Source organism: Felis catus, chromosome E3, assembly GCF_018350175.1.
Source record: "Felis catus isolate Fca126 chromosome E3, F.catus_Fca126_mat1.0, whole genome shotgun sequence".
In the NCBI taxonomy this organism is placed as follows: domain Eukaryota; kingdom Metazoa; phylum Chordata; class Mammalia; order Carnivora; family Felidae; genus Felis; species Felis catus.
In genome coordinates this window covers 32277915-32291277 of record NC_058383.1, presented here as the reverse complement: position 1 = coordinate 32291277, position 13363 = coordinate 32277915, and the positions used below count along the sequence as shown (strand labels likewise).

The 13363-nt window shown below is 58.2% G+C and overlaps 1 long non-coding RNA gene across 1 annotated transcript; it reads right to left on the bottom strand.

The window, feature by feature from the left end:
* Positions 1-2561: 2561 nt before the first annotated feature.
* Positions 2562-13112, bottom strand: LOC123382594. Its single transcript, XR_006591181.1, has 3 exons — positions 11455-13112; positions 4092-4271; positions 2562-3970 (listed from the first exon to the last, which is right to left on the bottom strand). It is a non-coding gene; the product is annotated as an uncharacterized LOC123382594 (long non-coding RNA).
* Between the last annotated feature and the right edge of the window lie 251 nt (positions 13113-13363).

Genomic DNA, 13363 nt, shown 5'->3' with positions numbered 1-13363 from the left:
GGCTCGATCTCACGAACTGAGAGATCATGACCTGAGCCGAAATCAAGAGTTGGATGCTTAGCTGACGGAGCCACCCAGGCGTCCCCAAAACGTGATCTTCTTAACATGTAATCCATTAAATTATGAAACAGATATTTTGCTTGCTATTTTTCCTGGAGGTCTTTGCATTTGGCCTCGCCCTTCTCAGGGGCTCCCTGGTGACTTGCAGCCCCCACATCGGATAAGGCGGCTTTGTCTGGGACGTTGAGAGCACTTAGCCAGAAGCTCTGTGACTTGTTTTTAATTGCTTATTTTTGTCTGTCCACAACTAGAATGTTGGCCTGGCCCGTGTGTCCCTCTAGGTGCTGTGCCCATGTGCCTAGACCCGTGCACGGCCTAGAGCAGCTGAGCAAGAGAGTGAGCGAGTGGGTGAAGGGCCCCGGGAGGGTCCAGGGAAGCGATGATCTCTCCATCTCACAGAGGCCCCGGGCACAGCTGAGCTCTGTCTGGGGAGAGATCCAGGGCTCACTCCGGGCACTGCCTGCCCCCGACAAGGTGGACAGGGTCCCCCCCGACCCAGAGCAGCCCACAGGAGGGATCCACCTTCCTCCAGCTGCCCCGTGCTCTGCCTTCCTGGGCACACTGCCCCTGCCGCCAGCGTGAAGGACAGAGGCCAGGTGGGGTGGGGTGGGAGGAGCCCTGTGAAGTGGGCGGAGTATCTGGGGGGAGGCAGGAGGGCGAGAGGCACAGGGACAGCTGCCCAGACACCAGGGAGGGACCTTGGACACCAGGTAGATCTGAATGTGAGAGAAGCAACTGATAGTTTTTAGAATAAGCATGTCCCAAATACTGCGTGGGACATACTTACACTAAAAAGTGATTTGTTGTTGCCCTCAAGGTCCATGTCACTGAGTTGCCTTAGTTTCCCCTGGGAGACCCTCAGCCCTACCAGGGGCCAGGCTGGCAGATCCTAGGACTGCGGGGTCTCAGGGGGTGCCGCCCATGGGAGCAAGGGGTTGACCTCCGCCTAGTGCCTGGCATGGAGGGCCCGTGTGCCGACGCTCCCTCCTGCAGCTGCCACTTCCCGTCCCCTCCGCGAAGTCCCTCCATGCTGAGGCCTCCTTCTCTGAAGTCCTATGAAGTTTCCTTCTGTTCCAGAAGTTCGCTTCCTGCTCCCGTCTGCCCTGGCCTGGCAGGCGGGCGAGGCCTTTGCTGAGGCCGGTGGGGCACTCCCCCAAGAGGGGAAATTCCAGGCCAGGGGACAAAAGGGACACGAAGCTCTGCTGTGACTCACTGGCCTCCCAGGCAGCATGCCATCCCTCCAGGCCAGGGAGGAATCAGGGGACAGAGGGAGCCTCTTGTTGCTCAAGGGCTGGGACCAGGGACAGAGATGGTGGGTCCCCAGCAAGGCTGGGCCTTGTCAAGACGCTGGGAGGGGCGCCTAGGGGCGCAGTCGGTTAAGCGTCTGACTTCGGCTCAGGTCACGATCTGGCAGTCCGGGAGTTTGAGCCCCGCGTCGGGCTCTGTGCTGACACCTCAGAGCCTGGAACCTGCTTCGGATTCTGTGTCTGCCTCTCTCTGCCCCTCCCCGACTCACACCCTGCGTCTCTCTTTCTCTCAAAATAAATAAATGTTAAAAAAGATGTTTTTAAAGAAGCTGGGTGAGGGGGCAGTGGCTGTTACCCATCATGCATCTCTGGTCTCCTCCGGTAGTGGCAGGAAAGTGGCAGGTGCCTCCCCCAGGTCCCGTGCTGGGTGGGGGGGACCATCATGCTGGGATCTCCCCAGCAGCTGGAGGTCCAGTGAGTTGCCCCCTTCTAGAGAAGATGGTCTCCACCATCATACCCCCCCAGGCCCCGTTTGGAGGGGACCTGCAGACCTTTCCCACCTCACCTTCCGTCACTCTTCATGCTCTGGTAACACTGGCCAGACTCTAGGGTTTTCAGAAACTGCAAGTTCTTTTCCTACCTCAGGACCTTTGCACCTGCTGCTTTCCCTGCCAGGTCTTTTTGGGACTGAAAATATGAGGCCTGTCTCAGAGAGGCCTTCCCTAACTCCCGGTTCGTGTCTCACCGAATTGCTCACTTCCTTCTCCAGGGTCTGGGACCTCGACGTGTCTTGTCCTCTTTCTGACACTTTCCATGATTTCTGGTTGTCTTGTTTTTTTTTTTATTAAACAATCTTTATCCCCCTTTATCTACCCCTCTCCACCATTAGGGTATTATCTCCATAAGAGCAGGTGTTCCTTCTGTCCACCTAGCCCAGGGCCAGGCACGCTACGGACGTTTGACAAGTGTCCGGTTGAAAGTAAGTTAATAAACAGGGCACAATTCTGGGAGTTGTGCCAGGTTGCAGATCTCCACTCATTGTGTGGTTGAGGGTGTTTGGGATCAAAGTGAATGGTTGCCTGGATTCCCACCTGGAGGGTGGGGTCCGGATCTAGGCTTTTCTTTCTTGCTTAAGCTATTTTTTTTTAATGTTTATTTATTTTTGAGAGAGAGAGAGAGAGAGACAGACAGACCGACACAGAGCACGAGTGGGGTAAGGGCAGGGGGAGAGGGAGACACAGAATCTGAGGCGGGCTCCAGGCTCCGAGCTGTCAGCACAGAGCCTGACGCGGGACTTGAACTCAGGAACCGTGAGATCGTGACCTGAGCCGAAGCCGGATGCTCCGCTGACTGAGCCACCCAGGCGCCCCCGGATCTAGGTTTTTCTTACACCCACGCACCAGCCACACACTGGGGTGGGGTGGGCAGCGTAGCCCAGGTCCCAGCTGGGAAGCGCCAACCCTCCCTCCCCTGCCCCCAGATGTCATCTAGCCCCGTGGAGGAGGAGCCCAGGCAGTCTCCTGACTGTGGGTCTTGGCAGGTCTGTGAGCCAACAGGCAGGGAGCTGCTGCTTACGGGAAATCCTCTGCTGAGGAGAAAAGGCGGTGGGTTGTTTGGCCCGGCACACTGGCCCCGGGCCAGACGGGTCAGGAAGCCTGTGCCGCCGTGACAACCCGCGCCCGGTTCCTCCAGGGGCAGCAGCTGCTGGCTGAGAGAGAGCTCCCCAAGAAGAAGCCAAGGGGTGCCCATCCCTCCTCCCCCTTTATAAAAAAAAACAAAGAGGACAAAACCGTGTGGAATTTCAGTGCCTCCCAAGAGGCAGCCAAATGCGTCGGCTAAGGGCACATACTTGGCCGTCCGCTCGCCTGGACGCAAAGCCCGTTGCCCCCGCCTGTCAGCTGGGGGACATTTAGCAGTCACTTAGCCTCTGTACGAACGAAATAGGGTCTTCACGGCACCCCCTTCTGAGCGCTCTTGGGGTGGAGTAGAAGACTGGTTTGCCACACGGTCAGAACATTGCCGGCACGCACCGTTTGCTAAATAAACCGCGTCCCTCCGCCTTCATGGCCACCCCAGGAGGTAAGCAAGGTGTGCGAGACGGTACCCATTTTATGCATGCGGAGACTGAGGCTCAGGAAGGTTTCTGAAGCAGGTGTGCACAGCCAACCAGCAGCAGAGCCTCACGTGTCCCGCGTCCTGCCCGCAGCCCGTCCCGTCACCCAAGGCTGGGGTGTGCAGTCTCGACCGGAGGTTGCCAAGCGGGGCCAGATCTGATCTCCAGACGTGTTGGAGCTGGACCCAAGGAGGTGAAAACGACAAAAGAAAGGGGCGTCGACTGCTAACATTCAAAGATTGGATGTCACCATTTGTTTCGGAAATCCACGTTTCTGGTTTCTCTCGAGAAACTGCGAGTTCAGGCAACACGGAGCCCGTGTCCCCCATGGCAGGAGCTGAGCAGGGACTGTCCCCCTTTAGACGGGGCTCACCCCACCCAGCCACGAGTTTGTTCACTCACGTTCTCTGACCTGTTAAGTTTGCCATCGCTCCTGAAAGGTCGTATTGCCCAGGAGCGGACCCCACTCTGTGACAAGGACTCGTGAGAACAGGAGGCAGCAGGCAGCGTCCCCAGGGAGGAAGGCGGGAGCGTGCTTCCAGAAGGAAGGCTGTGCAGGCATGTGTTATTAGGCAATATCCCGCAGAAAGTGTATTCACGTCCTAGGAACGCCATGATAAAGTACCCCAAGTTGAGTAGCTTAGACGACAGAAAAAAAATGTTTTTCTCACAGTTCTGGAGGCCAGAAGTCCAAGATCAAGGCGTTGCCAGGCCTGCTTGTCTCTCCAAAGGCACCAGGCAAGGATCCGTTCCGGGCCCTCTCTCCCAACTTCCGATACTTTTCTGGCACCATAACCGACCTTGACCTGGCATTCTCTGTGTGCATGTCTGTGTCCAAATTTCCCCCCTTTCTAAAAAAAAATTTTGTGCACTGTTTATTTTTGAGAAAGAGGCAGAGACAGAGCGCCAGTGGGGGGAGGGGCAGAGAGAGAGGGAGACACAGAATCCGAAACGGGCTCCAGGCTCCGAGCCGTCAGCACAGAGCCCGACGCGGGGCTCGAACTCACAAACCGCGAGACCATGATTTGAAGTCAGACACTTAGACTGAGCCACCCAGGCGCCTCCAAATTTCCCTTTTATAAGGGCACCAGTCATATTCGGTTGAAGGCCCACCCTATTCCAGGTGACCTTCTCGAACTCTGCTGCCCACCCCGCATCGAATGCACTGAAGGCGGGTCCGTCACCCCACGTCAGCCACCCGCTAGCTGGGCTCGGAATGACCCTAAGTGTGTCAGTGGCCGCTCAGTGCCTTCCTTCGTCGACATACAAGCCACATTAGCGGGGACTGAAGCTGCCAGGGACAGAAGTGGGTCGTACCCCCCCTCCCCCAATCTATATGTATCCCGACGTGCCTGTCACTCAAGGACTCTTAGCGGGTGGTGGTGTTCAGGGCTCTCGGACCTGTCAGCCTCATTTCCAGAGGGGCTGAGGGGCCCTGGGAGAGACAGGACCCCCAGCTCTGAAAGCTGGCTCTCCTGGTGGGTACCCAGGGTATCCCAACCCACGGGGGAAACAGATCATCTGTGTGCAGGAGGGGCATCAGCGATGAGGCTAACTGGGGAGGACAGAGGGTTCCGGTCTGGTGAATCTGACTCAGCCTGAACCCGGGGACAGGGAGGAACGGAGGAGCACCACGTGGCACGGTGACAAAATCGGTCCCCGGCCCAGCCGCCTTGGCACTTAAGCGCCACGGGCAGTATACGGAGGCCCGGGCAGCCTCGCCACGGGCACCTGCCGGGAGCACAAAGCAGGGAGCGAGGGGGCAAGCTACAAGGTGCATCCGCCTCCCCGTGTTTCTGTCTCCTGGACTCTGCAGTGGGAACTGTAACCACCCTTCCTCGGGTAAAGTGCTTCACACGATGCCGGGCACGGAGCAAACCCTCGCTCAACGAGTATCCACAGTTCCTGGACACTTGTAGCCGCGCTCGGGGTTCTTGGCTATAGCTGGGGAGGAGCGCCGTGGACAAGACGGGACCACAGGCAGCTGGGGTCCGGGCATGTCCAGATGGGGGGCGTTAACTGAACCACGGCCGCACTCAGATTCCATCTGGAGACACCACGCTCCTGGGGGCTCAGAATTCAAGTCAGCTTTCCTCACGGTCAGCTGTGAATGCCGAGGCAGGGACACAGAGCTGTCGGCCACAGCCCCTGCCTCCCAGAGCCCGGACCCCCAGGGCTGGTTGGACACGGCCAAGGTGCCTCAAAGACTCGTCTTCACTTCTCAGACTCGGTTGGTCTATCTGCCTCCAGGACACGGCACTCAGAGTTTACAGCTTTAGCTCGATTCACTTTTGGAAAAAATCAGCCGTTAGCAGAGACCTGGAGAAAGGCCTCCCCCTGAACTTGATGGGTCCAGGCACGGCCACTTCCGCCTGAGGTGCCTGCGTCAGGACCCCCGCACCCCGCTGTGCCCCCGGGACTTCTCGGGGATCTCCTCAGCGTCACCATGCGCCCTTCTGAAGGGACGAGGCCCAGCTAGGGGGCCTCCCTTTTCAGATGAGAAGCTGGATGACACAGAGCCCAGCCCTCCCGGCTCAATTGCTCCGTTTCGCCCTTGCCTGCCACTCCCTGAAATCCCGGATAAGACTGTTGTCAAGCGGTAACCAGATCCTGCTGGACTCCCGATTAACACTCTCCAAAGGCTTCCCCTCGGCCGGATCCAGGATCAAATCTCAGCTCTTGACTCTGTGCTGCGATGGGCCCCGGAAACTCCCCCATCGTCGGGCTCCAGGCGGCCACCCTGCCCCCCTGCCGTCCTGGGAATGCAGGGAGCTTGCTCCTGCCCCGGATGGGGGGGAGAGGAGGGTTGCCCTTGCCGTCTCCTCTGCCTGGCATGCCCTCCCTCCACGTGCTCTGGCACACTTGTCACACGGCCCTGTCGCATCCTCCGGGGCCGCGGCTCAAACGTCATTTCTGCAGCCTCCATGATCTGCTCGGGGGTGTCCTCTGTCCTCCGGAAGCTGCTAGGCCCAGTGGCGGGGTGGGGGTTGGTAAAGTCCCCACCAGTGACTTGTAGGACCTGGTGTGTTGATGCCCCACATCCTTACCTGCAGGCGGGTGGGTTCCTGGAGGCCCCCTGGTGGGACTGAGCCCCGTTGCCCACGGGGGTTATCTGCTCAATAGTGTGCCCCAAACTGGTCCCTTCTGTCCCTTGCCTCACTCCCCTGTCCCCAGCAGCATTTCCTGTGATCCCCGCCCCCCCACCCCCCCTGCCATCTTCGCTCTGGCATTGGCTTCAGGATGATTCCCACCAGAACACGTCCGCAGGGGCCTTCCCTGCCCGCCCATACCTGGAGGACGTTGAGTTGTCGTCCCTGAAAAGATGTGTCCACGTCCTAACCCCTGGAGCCTGAGAACGTGACCTTATTTGGGAAAAGGGTTTTTGTGGATGTCATGAAGGGTCTAAAAAGGAGACCATCCTGGATTACGTGGGTGGGCCCTAAATCCAGGGACCGGCGTCCTTAGAGGAAGAGAGGACACAGAGGGAAGAGAAGCAGGTGGAGACACGGAGCGACACGGAGAAGGCCGTGTGGACACGGAGGTGGAGGTCGTGTGTTTACGAGCCAAGGAGCGCCACGGATCCACGGCAGGCCCCAGAAGTTGGGACAGAGGTGTGGGACAGCGTCCCCTCCAGAGCCGCCACGGGGACCCTTGACTTTAGCCTCCAGTGCCTAGACTGGGAGAGAATAATTCCGTGTTGTCTAAGCCCCTCGGTCTGTGGCGGTTTGTGACGTCAGCCCAAGGGAAACAACACCACATCTGGGCAGCCGCAGCCCCTGGTCCCCGCTCCCTGGACACATGGCTCAACAGAGCATCTTCCTCGGCACGTATCCAGGTGAACTCTTTGCTAACGGCCTGGTCCCCACGACATTGAACATGGGTCCTCACTGCCCTCTTCCCCAGCCCGCATCTCCAGCCCCAGGACAGGGCCTGACTCATGATGGTCGCTGTCTATACAAGCAGTGAATGAACGAATGACCGACGAAACCCAGGCCAGGGCTCCTCCTTCACCCCTCCTCAGCTCCCACCTGATCTGGAAGGGAAAAAACATCTATCCCCAAATGAACTCGGCACAGACCCAGGAGCTCCGAACCCCAGCTGCACATTAGAATCTTCTGGAGACTTTTTCACCAGACCCGCGCCCCGCCCCACCCCGGAGACTCTGAATGAACCCGTCCAAGGTGGGACTCGGGCAGCGGCATTTTTTTGCAAGTCCCTCTAGATGATGCCGATGCGCGGCCAGGTTGTTGAGAGACAGTTTGGGGGGAGGGGGCGGGGAGAGGGGACCGGACAGGGTCAGGGTTCCGGCGTGACCAACCCTCCCAGTCTGCCCAGACCCAAGGGGTTGTGGACTTGCGGTGCAGGACTTGTGGTTGCTAAAACCAAGATGACTGCAGCAACCCGGGGTGAGTCGGACCCCTACGTGGTCTCCAAGCCACCCGGGTGTTATTCCCCTCGACCAGCCACACTCCCTCCTTGGCCGCTTTCAGAGGGAGGGGTCCCCACTGCCTGCAGGGGAGGCCCGGGGTGCCGGCTCCACACTCTGGGTCATAAAAGAGGGGCAGGGATGTGGCCGGAAGGCAGGGGAGGTGAGCTCAGGCAGCAGGTGCTGATAAAGGATGCGCGGACCCCGCCCACTCTCCCCCTCCCCCATCGCCCATGCTGGGGCAGACGCGACTCTAACCGAAGGACTTTCCCACGTGGCTTGTGGACAGTGCCAACTCATCGTGAGAGTCTTTTGGGGTCAGGCTGGGTTTGTTTTCCCCTCCGTGGCGGGGGCCGGTGAGCAAGAGACGTTCCGTAAGCAGAGGCGGAGGGACTGAGGGTGTGCAACACGCTGATGGTCGTGTCAGCTGGGAGCAGCAAGGCCTCTCTCCGCTTCCTCCTGCCCTGCACACCCAGCGCGTGTCGGCCGACAACACGAAAATATTGACCGTTTTGCCAAAGGCGCGCATTCCTCACTCCAGCCCCTCGCCCGTCAGCCTGCCGAGGTTTTGGGGGGCGTGGGTGGCTTCTCCCCACCCCACTCGATTAGTGTGTTCACCTAGCCACGCAGGTGAAATTATTCTGTCCTTCTGTTAGATGTGGCAAAAAGTACTAGCTGACCCCGATCCCTTCTTCCACCGAAAGCGAATTTTTCTCTGGCTCCCCCAGTCAGCTAATGACTGCTTTCGTTGGCCTCCCCTGCGGTTAGTGTGGTTCCGGGTTACGTCTTTCCCCCTGATGGAATACGGTCGTGGCGACAGGAGCTGCGGCAGCCGCTTTGGATCACGAGGTGGGAGCCATGAGCAAAGCCGAGAAAGCCGAACAAGAGAGGGAGCCTGGTTTCTGAGTCACAGAGCCACAGGACTTACTCCGAATGGCTTACATGTGTACTTTTATAGGAGAGAGAAACACTCCTCTACCGGTCTTTGTTAGAGCGGCCATTCCTCCGTCTTCTCTCCCACACCGTGCCGTGCATAAATGGCTAAATGGATATCCATCCACCGTGCAGGTTACGTTTGGGATGGTTTGACTTAAAATGTTTGCTCTATGCCCCAAGTTAAAGATACAGGCAGCCATCCAGGCTCCAGGGCTGGGCAGAAAGGGCCTGATCAGAGATCCTGGGGACTGCCACGCAGGAAGAAGGACCTTCAGTATTAAAATGCTGACCACAAACAACAACAACAACAACAACAACAACAAAAACAGCGGTCTCCATGCCAGTCCTGGTCCAAGGGCAGACTCTCCAAATACAAGGGCTGCTTTGTAGAGAGGTTAAGCAGGTTGGCCAAGGCTCCACTGGCAGAGTGGACTTGAGTCCGGGTGTGTGTGACCTCAAGTCCTGCACTTACCTCCAAATCACGCCGCCTCAAAATGAAGGTTCTCAGGCATCAGGGCCCCCAGGCCGATCCCCAGGCCCCGGCAACGGTCCTGGTTTCAGCCCCCACTGACCACTAGGGGAGCCCCGGTGTTGCGAGGGTGGTGGCGGGAAAGGTCTACAGCGGTGTTGGAGCCTCGGAAGGACAGCCGGGACCTCAGCAGGGGGAGGGGACAGTCACTCCCGACCAGCGTGAGGTTAGCGTCAACCTGCTGTGGATGCACTTGGGGTTTTGCGTGTTCCAGCTGGAGACGGCTTGTAGCTTCCCCCGAGCCTGGAGGTGGTCAACTGTGATGCTGTGGTCACATCGGGCCGGACAACTTTGTCCCAGAATTCTGTCCTGTGCCCTGGAGGATGTGTACCAGCACCCCTGTCCTCCTCCCGCGACGTGCCCCTACCCAGTTGAGGGGACAATTGAATATGTCTGCAGACACGGCCCGGGGTCTCCCCCCCCCCACCTCAGGGGCACGATACTCAGGCTGAAAACACTGCCCTTATTGGTCCCTCTGTGGACTTTCCAGATAAGGACACTGTGGCCTGTGGGACAGGGCTCGCCCAGGGTTCCACGGCTCCTCAGGGTTCTCAGAGGCGGGGCGGAGGCGGCTGCCCTCCTGTGCCCCTTGGGGCACCCAGTGCCCCACCGCAAGCTCCTGGGGCTCCTGGCCCGTGCGCTCTCAGCCCGTGCAGATGACAGGGAGGGGGCGAATGTTTCAGGGCAGGCCTGGGCTGAAGGATAAACCCCTAGTCCCCTGGCCTTGGGTGGGACTGACCCCCGGTTGGTCTTCCCCTGTTCTAGCTTCCTTCCCCTTCTGGGATTCCTTCCTAGAGAAATTACGTCTCCCCGAATCCTTATCTCAGGATCTCTTTCCAGGACCTTCTCAGGAACTGCCAGACTGTTCTCCACAGCCTTACCGAAGTGCAAAAGAAATCTGTGAAAGCATAACATAGCATACATGCAAAAAAGTGCAAAACCAAAAAGGTCGGGACGCCTGGGCGGCTCGGTCTTGTAAGCGTCCAACTTCGGCTCAGGTCATGATCCCACAGTCTGTGGGTTCGAGCCCCGCATCGGGCTCTGTGCTGACAGCTCGGAGCCTGGAGCCTGTTTCGGATTCTGTGTCTCCCTCTCTCTCTCTGCCCCTCACTGCTCACGCTTTCTCTCTCTCAAAAATAAACATTAAAAATTAATTAAAAAAAAAAAAAAAAGGTCAACTTCATGCATTTTCCCAAGCTGAGCATCCAGCCCTCTGGCCCCTCCCTCAGGGGAGCCATTGTCCTGCCTTCCGATAGCACAGTTCCATTTTCCTTTCTGGATTTAAAATATTCTCCATCCTGGAGAGGGGTCGTGGCTCACGGCTCATAAGTGTGTCCCCATGCCCCCTCCCAGCACAGGGGGCCCTCCGCCCTCCAGGCTCAGAGGAATCCTTCCCAGGTCTGAGCACGCCTGCAGGTGGTTTCTCTGTCTCTCTCTGTCTCTCTGGGGGAAGAGCAGCCAGGCAAGTTCCAAGAAGAACTGACCGCCTCGCCTGCCTCCCGGGGACTCCTCCCAGCTTCCACGCCCCGGAGGGAGGAGGCAGGGAGGCTGGGGAGGCTGGGGAGCTGCCAGGAGGGAAACCACACTCCCAAGTCGAGAGGGAGGGCGGTCTGTGGGGCCTCCGCTATTGCCTGCTGGGAGTTTTAGGGGGTTTCCTGAGGCTGGAGACCCAGGACATCGCTTCTAAGGTTCTTGGTCTCAGCTCGGCCTCCAGCACCTGTACTCAGCCTGAAACCGAGAGCCGGGGCTCTGTCTGGGCCGCTGCCTCTCCTGGCTGGGGTTTGGGCACAGGCCAGACACAAACCTTCAAGGCCATGGTGTGTGGTCTGAGAGGCACGAGGGAGCATCTGCAAGGGTCTGGCATCAGAAGTCACCGGGAGAGCTAGATGATTCGGTGGGGTCAAGACAGAGCCGGGTGGGAGCGGGGATCCTGTGGTTGGGAGCAAGTTCTCCAGAAGTGGGGCCTTTACGGGGCCGGGCTGCGCTGAGGGTGCTGGCCTCCGGATGCCTCCGCACCTCCCCGCTGCTCTCCGCACAGGTGGCTGACCAGCCAGGACCACAGGCAGATTCCCAGCCCCCAGCATTGGGGGGGGGGGCGGGGAGAGGCAGAGAAGGGGCAGTGGAGGAGACGGGGCTTACTTACGCGTTTGAATCCCTGGAACCCTGAGTCAGAGGCCAGCACAGCCGGAAGCCGGTTAACAACGTGGAGAGGACAAATTTATTCAGTTCTGCTATTGCAATCAGGAACAGGGCCCTGCGTGAACTTGACTGGACTTGGCTGAAATGAAAGGCTTTGGCTAAGGGAAAGGCGCAGAGGGGTGGGAAGGAGGCCCGTCTGGGTGGCTGGACTTTCACACTTGGCTGGAGAGGAAGCCAACGGGGCCGCTGTCCCTGTGCCAGGAGGCAGGGGTGCAGCTGGGTGGGAGGTGCCTACAGAGTTGGGCCCTTAACCTTCCTCCAGGACTGGGAGAGAACTTGCTCTCCACGTTTGAGCTTCAGAGAGATGGCTCCCCTGGTGTTGGAAGAAAGAGATCTCCGGGTGGTAGATTTACATCTCAAAGGGCAGAGAAGAGATGTAGAAAAACCTCTGAGATGCCAGGGACACCCCCCACCCCCACCCCCACCAAGGCAGCCCATATCACACGTGAGCTTGTTGGAAACACAGAACCTCGGTTCCTGCCCCAGACGCCCCGCCCTCTAGTTCGAATCCGCATTTTAACAAGGTCCCTGTGGGATCTGTGGATAAATACCGCTCTCGACTGTCTCCACCAGTGGGTCTCACCATGGCTGCCCGCAACAATCACCCGGATGCTGGGGCCCGCCCGTCAACAGAACCGTTGATCTGTGCTGCTGTGTTTACTGACATCCAGGGCCAGGGCATCCTCTGTGGTGGGGCTGTCCTGGGCACCGAAGGATGTTTAACCGAGTCCCCTGCCTCCGCCACCTAGACGCCAGGAGGACCGCTTGCCCTGGTTGTACGAACCAAAGAGGGTTCCGGACAGGGCCAGTGTCCCCTGGGCCCGAAGCCGGCTCCGAATGAAAGCCACTCTTCTGATTCCCCTGCTAACTCCCTCCCAACACACAACCCACTGGCTTCCCTGCGTCTCTGCTCCTCTCCCTTCACTCAGCTCTTCCTAGTTTCAGTTTTCTGCCGTTTGTTTTCTTCTAATTGGCCCAGCTCTGGGGTCCTCCACAGCCACGGTCCTGAGACCAGCACCATCGGCAGATTCCCAGATCCGGAAAGTTCAGGGTTGGGCTTCCAAAAGCCCTCTAGGGAATTCTGCGGTGCTGGGAGAGAGAGATTCTCGGCTCCATTTCCATTCTGGGCGGTGGGGGTGGGAAGCGAGGTGTCCTTGAGTGGTGGAGTGAGTTGTTTAAGGGCACATGAATTTGAATCCAGCTCTGTCTTTAGTTTCTAGGGCTGGGTGGGTAGTAACAATAGACATTGATTCTCTCACATTTCTGGCAGCCGGAAGTCTAAAAGCAAGGTGACAGCTGGACCATGCTCCCTCCGAAGGCTCTAGGGGAGACTCTTTCCCTGCCTCCTCCAGGGTCTGGTGGTTGCCACCAATCCTGGGTGTTCCTTGGCTCATGGAGGCATCACACCTGTGCTTCCATCTCTATGTGGCCGTCTCCCCTGTGACTGTGTGTTTTCACATCCTTCCTGTCCTTTCTCTCTTCCTGTCCTGTCATTGGGTTTCGGGCCCACTGCCCCTTTAAGCTAAGCCTACCTGGAGATCCTTCATTACATCTACAAAAATCGTATTTCCAGAGGCACCTGGGTGGCTCCGTCGGTTAAGCGTCCAATGTTGACTCAGGTCACGGTCTCACGGTTCATGGGTTTGAGCCCCTTGTCAGGCTCTGTGCTGACAGGTCAGAGCCTGGAGCCTGCTTCAGATTCTGTGGCTCCTTCTCTCTCTGCCCCTCCCCCACTTGCACTCTGTCTCTCTGTCTCAAAAATAAATAAACATTAAAAAAAATTTTTTAAAGCACCTATTTCCAAATAAGATCAAATTCACAAGTACTGGGGGTTAGGATTTGGAGTGCCCTCA